Below are 6799 nucleotides of genomic sequence, written 5' to 3' on the forward strand. Positions count from 1 at the left end.
AGGTGTAATTTTTAAAAATATTTCTGTCATTTTTATTAAAATTTAATTAAATTACTCGAAAATTTGGTTGTGTTGTTCGGCACAACTGTCCTACCCCTCACCGTATTTATTGCTATTTTCTCTTTCACATCTACAGGCAATGATTAGTGTAGATAAATGGCTGCTGCAACGATCATTTTACCCCACCCACACACGTGAAAATCCCATTTCTATAACGCAACTATGGACATTTCCATATTTTCTATCTTCTGCCTCTCTAATTATTTGCTTAACATGTAGAAGAGTTAGGATTTGAAAAACCAGAACACTGAATGTTTATTTATCCCGCACACTAGTGAATTTAATGCAGCCATTTGCTTGACTTTTCAGAATCCTAAACATACAGATACTCACACACACAAACGGATTTGTATATATAAGTGAATTGAAAGAGATGCAACTACAAATCGAAACCGTATTCTACTGTATCCAGTAGGTAATTCAGTTAATGTATGATTTTTCGCTTTGTTTTGTTCTCTGAAATAATTCTAAATATTTAATAGACAAAATCAAATTTGTTTATACAGTTTGCAGAATCACCTCGCACCTCTCCCACTCGCAAAATTAGTTTAGTACGACTCCAAACACTTCAAAAGCTGGGAATTAATAGACTATTGACATCAAGAATGTTATAACATTTAGCTGGAATCTCCGCCTTGTTTCAAATATCTTCAACTATTAATCAAACCTATCTAATGTAATATCTCCTAATGATTGCTTTCATTAAAACCATCGACGAAAATTGAATTTAGAAAATAGAACTGTAAGTCTTGAATTTATAATCCTGATAAGAGAAATTCTATTAAGTAAACTCATCCTCTGAAAACATCGCATTTTCGATGATGATAGGGACAAAAAGTTTCCAGTTAATTGTTCTGGCAGAAGCATTTATATGAATATTCTCTGCTATGTAAAATTGAGGTTTCTGTCAGCAACTTCACAAGTTCAAATAAGTACTCGGGCAAAAAAAAAAAATGAAGTTCTGCTCCATATGCCACTTTAAGAGTGGAGAATGGAGGGAAAATTAGAGAGGGTTAACTTTAAAATTATATAAAATTTACCCTCAGATTTCAAGAGCAATTACCAAATATACAATTTCAGTAAATGAAGTACGCCATACTGGAAATCATCTCTCTATCTCTCTTTCTCCCTCTGTCTATCTATCTCCATGTGTGTGCGCGTGCGTGTTATGTGTGTGTGAGAGAGACAGAGAGAGAGACAGAGACAGAGACAGAGAGAGGGGAGGATGAGAGAGTTTGAAGCGTATGCACAAAAATTACAACGGAAACAAAAGATAAAGTGAAAATAATGACAGAAGTATCTGTGCAGTTTCAAGTTGAAGAGGAGTTGGCTAGTTTTCTTGTTTCCATTTAAGTATACATTTACGTAGGTGACATAATAATCAAAAAATGGTAGCACGTGATACGAAAGTATAGTCACATGTTTGTCTTTGTAAGTAGTACCAGTTAACTTATTTGCCTGATTTTGTTATACATACATTATATATATATATATATATATACATAGAGAGACAGACAGACATAGGGGGAGAAAGAGTTGAAATTTACAGAAAAACAAAAGACGAAGACAGGTGTACAAACAACAAGCAGGTGTATTAGTTTGACGCTCGGGAATGTGAGAGAGTCTCTTACGTCTTGAGCCTACGCTTTTCAACGGAAAAGAACACGAGGAAATAAACAGAGAGAAAATAAAAACGCTTTTGGAGTTAGCGGTCAGTCATGGTGTCAGGTTGGAAAAAGGTGGTTAGATAGGAGAGCTAAGAAGAAGGGGAGATAATAAAGTACTGGTGATCCCAAAACGAAGGTGCGCGTGAGTGTGTGTATGTGAGAGTAACTGTGTGCGTGTGGATAGAAGCTGGTGACTTTGACATGTGGATGTGTGCGCGTGTAAGTGTGTGTCTGTAATGTGTGGGTGGTGTGAGGATGTGGGGGTAGGGGTGGATAGTGGAAGTAGGATGTGTGGGTGGGGTGTGGAAGGAGGGGTATCAATAACGGGAGAAGGCGCGTAGGAGTGAAGAGAGCAAGTACATGTCAGAGCAAGAGAGGAGAGGTGGGTAAGAGTGAAGAGAGGAAGTAGGTGTCAGATGGAGAGAGGGGAGGAGGAGAGTCAGATGAAGAAGAAAGGGGAGTTGAGCCTATGTGGCGCAAAGAGCGAAGAGAGAAGATTAATTTCTATTCACGGCGAAGGCGAGTCTGGATAGCCCCTATGCAAAGACAATCCGAACGTGGACAGGCGTTGTAATGAATGACTTATGTACAGAGAAGGACAGAAAGAGCAGATGTGGAAAACGGCGTTGCTAGAAGTGCAGCTAAAGGAGGCAGTGATATGATAAGGATGATGTTGGGTGCCTGTGAGGATGGTGGTGTTGGAGAGGTAGGAGCAAGTGCGGTAGCGTGGGCAGGAGCAGGGGAACGAGCCAGGTTGGAAGGTGGGGTTAGGGAAGAAACTGTGGACCAGGACGTCACGTAGGCTGTGGGCTCATTTGAAAGAGGGAAGAGGTATGTTGGGGAAGATGTGCGAAGTGGAGGGGTCGGACTGGAGTCGCCGGAAGGCTCGGAGAATGGTACATTGGAAGGGCAGGGTGAAGGAGTAGTAGGTGAGGGTAAACGGGAGGCGGGCAACGACGGGGTGGGTTCAAGGAGAGAGAGCAGAGGCACGGTCCACGGAAGCGCTCTGGCAAGGGCGGTGTGGATAGTGGCGAGGGGATATCCACGAAGGATGAAGTGGTGAGCCATGAGTTGAGACTGAGTCTCAAAGTCATGATTGCCACTGCAGAACCTGCGCAGACGGAGGAATTGGGAGTAGGGGATGGAGAGCTTGGTGTGGATAGGGTGGGAGGTGAAGTTGAGGTATGAATGTGAGTCAGTGTGTTTATAGTGGATGGATGTAGTGAGAGCGGAGTTGTGTGCGTTAAACGAAATGTCGAGAAAGGTAACGAAAGTGTTGGAAACGGTGGAGGAGAATACGAGGGCAGGATGGAAGGATTGGACAAAAGAAAGGAATGACTCTAGTTGTTCGCGGGAGAGCGATTTCGCACCGATACAGTCATCAATATAACGAGCGTATAGTTCGAGAGTGGGACCATTGAATCTTGAAAGTATTTGAGCCTCAATGTAGCCAACGAACAGGTTCGCATAGTTGGAGCCCATTCTTGTTCCCATGGCCACTCTCGAGATTTGTTGAAAAATCTCCCACGCGAACGAGAAGCATTTGAGGGAGAGAACAAGTTCGACCAGACGAAGTGTGGACGTGTCAGGTTTAGGGTTGGCTGGAAGGTCTAGGAAGTGTTTGAGGGCAAGAAGTCATTCGTTGTGTGGAGTCACCGTATATAGACTCTTGATATCAATAATGAAGAGAAGTTTAGAGGGACCAAGAAGGAAAGAGAAAGTGTTGAAAAGACGAAGAGCATGGTTAGTGACGTGGATGTGTGAGGGATGGGAAGCCACGAGGGGTGGGGTAAAGGACACGATCGATGTATTTTAAGATCAGTTCCGTGGAGCAGTTACAGGCGGTACGATGGGGCGGTCAGAGTTGTTGGGCTTGTGGATTTTGAGAAAGAAGTAAAATGGTGGGGGTTGAGGTGTGTGGACAATAAGGTTGGAGATGGTGGGAGGGAATAAATGAGGTCATGGATTGTGGAGAACACAGTCTGTTGGTAGCTAGGCGTGGGGTTGGAGGGTAGAGGGCAGTAGAAGGAGGTGTCTTGAAGTTGGCGGAAAGCTTCAGCCTTGTAGAGGTCTGCGCCCCACACCACCACGGCTCCACCCTTGTCGACCGGTTTTATGATAATATCTTTGTGGCATCTGAGACATCTAAGGGCCGAGAGTCCGACTGGAGAGATGTTTAGATGTCAGGGACTCCTGCGAAAGTTAAACCGGTCCACACACATTGGTAGGTCCCCGCAAAATGGAACTGGCCAGGAGCTGGCGTCCAGTGGGATGGTTGGCGGTCCAGGTCGGTGAAGTAGTCCTCTGCGTTAGAGGCAGGTGGAGTGTTGTAGAATAATGCATATAGCCTGACACGGCGCACAAACCTATGGATATCAGAATGGATCTGAAATTCGTTACTGGATGGAGTGAGAAGGATGAAGTGCAGACCCCTTCTGAGAAGAGAGCGCTCCGCCTCAGAGAGAAGATCAGGAGGAATGGTAACAACAGACTGAAGTGGGGAGGGGTAGATGGGTCAGATGTGTGAGGGGTAGTGGGGTAGGCGGCGAGCCGGCAGAAACGTTAGCATGCAGGGCGGCAATGCTTTGCAGTATTTCGTCTGCCGCTACGTTTTGAGTTCAAATTCCGCCGAGGTCGACTTTACCTTTCATCCTTTCGGGGTCGATTAAATAAGTACCAGTTACGCACTGGGATCGATGCAATCGACTTAATCCGTTTGTCAGTCCTTGTTTGTCCTCTCTGTATTTAGCCCCTTGTGGGTAGTAAAGAAATAGGTAGTGGGGTAGTGGAAGGCTGGGAGGAGAGAAAGGAGGGGTATGTGTGGGGTTGGAATAACGGAAGAGTTGGAGGTGAGGATGAGAGAGAAGCGTATTGGGGAGGAGTTGGAGGGCAGTGAGTGTGACGGAATGAAGTTGTGGAGCTTACGTTGTTTAGTGCGAGCGAGAAATTCGTAGAAGAGATGACTTAAATGGATTATGTAGCGTAGAGTAGAATGTGCATAGGAAGGTGAAAGAGAGAACAAAAAGATGGAATAGACGAGAGGGAAAAGCGGTCGAGGATGTGTATTTTGGAGAGACTGGAACGAATGGTGGCACGCATAAGGCAGTAGGATGTAGTATGGAGTATGGGTAGGATGGCAGAAGGAATGTGGGGTGGAAATGGAGGCGGATAGCTTTGGGAATGAGGTGGTGGTGAAGGCAGCGACTGAGAAATGAAATGTTGCTAGAGAACTGTTTTTTTTTTTTTTGAAAATTAGTAGGGAACGATTAACAGAGGGTTCAAAGTAGCAGATAGGAAGTGTGGAAAGGTGTTTCTTTAGGCGGTGGTGAATGTGGAGGAGAAAGGATTTGTAATCGTGCACGATTGAAAATGGAGAAAAAAAAAGGAATGAGAGTCCGGCTGGGGAGATGAGCACTCATTTTATACTCAAAGTATGGAGTATAAAAGTTCAAAAAATTCGAAAGGCATGAGAAGAAAATTCAAAAGGCAGCAGGAGAAGAAAAATAAAAAATAAAGAAGAGAAGGCTACCATTGGTTTCATATAAAGAAAAAAATATCCTAATATCTTAGTAATTTTTCAAGCCGATCACATGGATGAATTGTCTTTGTCTCCATTTTGGATGAAAACACCTAGAAAAATTCTTAAGATGTTAAGATATTTTTCTTAACACGAAACCAACGTTAAAGAAGTTTTATCCATCAATGCAATGATGAGCACTCATTTTCATTGTTCCAAATTTACGTGTATATATATACATATACATATACATATACATATATATCTATATCTATATCTATATATATATATATATATATATATATATATAAATTAAATTAATTTTATGTATTGGCTTATGTTTTTCCTTGTTTGATTTGCCTAATAGTGGTTTTATCTCTAATTTATTATTATATATATGTATGTATGTATGTATGTATGTATGCATGTACGTATGTATACGCATCAGCTCTAACTAAAGGGAATCGTCAGTCGGCCTCATGCTCCCAGCGGACAAACTGGTAAAAACGTTTCCCTGAAGGAAAGAAACGTTGAGGGAGATGCGCTGGAACAACCACTCCGACTCACAGAACTCGCACTACTTGCAGATAGTCATCTCTGCTCCGGTGACAATGAACAGGGATGTCTTCCGGGGTTCAAGAACGCCAGCAGTCTCCGCTGCCACAGGTTCGACCATAAAATCTGTCCGAGAACAGCCGATACGTTGACATTTCTTTCCTCTCTCCTTGACAAACAGCATAGCCTGGGCTGGCAGCAGAACACACCAGGTTACCGAACGAAAAGTTTGAAAAACTAGAATTTTTTAGAAAATGTTTTAGCTCCACTTAACTCTATGATATTCCTGAAGAAAGCGTCCCAAAGAATTTTTCCAATATCATCCTATGTTATTATCTAACCAGTGAGTATTTTTAACTGAAATAACTATATATTCTGTCAGACATTCAAAGATGTGGTAGGTATACGTAAACCTTCCTTTACTTTTCTTGACAAAAATCATCTTCAACTTTAATTACATTTCTCTTCATTCGTTTTCATCGATTTAACATTTAGTGGGGAATTTCTTATCGACCATTGCGCAAAACTAGTAAGAATGAAATAAGGCCTACCATATGGAAGACAGTTGTTCACAGAAATATTAAACTTGAACATTACACAAAAGCACCGCCATTTTTTAATTCACGGTAACAAAATAAATTGTAGACAAAAATCACGCGAAGAAAACACCTACAATAAGAGACTAGCAACAACAACAAACCAGCCGACATCCACAATATCTCCGAAAAGGAAAATTAGTAACAGCTGTAATTAATTTAGACGCCATTATTAAATCTTCCCAGACTACTATTGATGAAGTGCTCTAATTAAGGAGAACTATAATCACCTTAAAACAATACATTTTGGAATCCAAATTTCATTTACGTCACTAGTATCACTGGGAAATATATTTTCGTATAATAACGGGTTATATTTTTCATATCGCATAAGACAATGTATTGCTAATGATAATGTCCGTTATCTTAGTGATAACGTTGTTGTTGTAGGAGCTGTTGTTTAG

The 6799-nt window shown here is 41.8% G+C and overlaps 1 long non-coding RNA gene across 1 annotated transcript; it reads left to right on the plus strand.

Annotated features, from left to right (window-relative positions):
• Positions 1-1582: 1582 nt before the first annotated feature.
• Positions 1583-3874, plus strand: LOC118766666. Its single transcript, XR_005002589.1, has 3 exons — positions 1583-1595; positions 2778-2783; positions 3686-3874. It is a non-coding gene; the product is annotated as an uncharacterized LOC118766666 (long non-coding RNA).
• Positions 3875-6799: the final 2925 nt, after the last annotated feature.

The sequence above is a fragment of the Octopus sinensis genome, linkage group LG17 (genome assembly GCF_006345805.1).
Source record: "Octopus sinensis linkage group LG17, ASM634580v1, whole genome shotgun sequence".
Taxonomy (NCBI): Eukaryota; Metazoa; Mollusca; class Cephalopoda; order Octopoda; family Octopodidae; genus Octopus; species Octopus sinensis.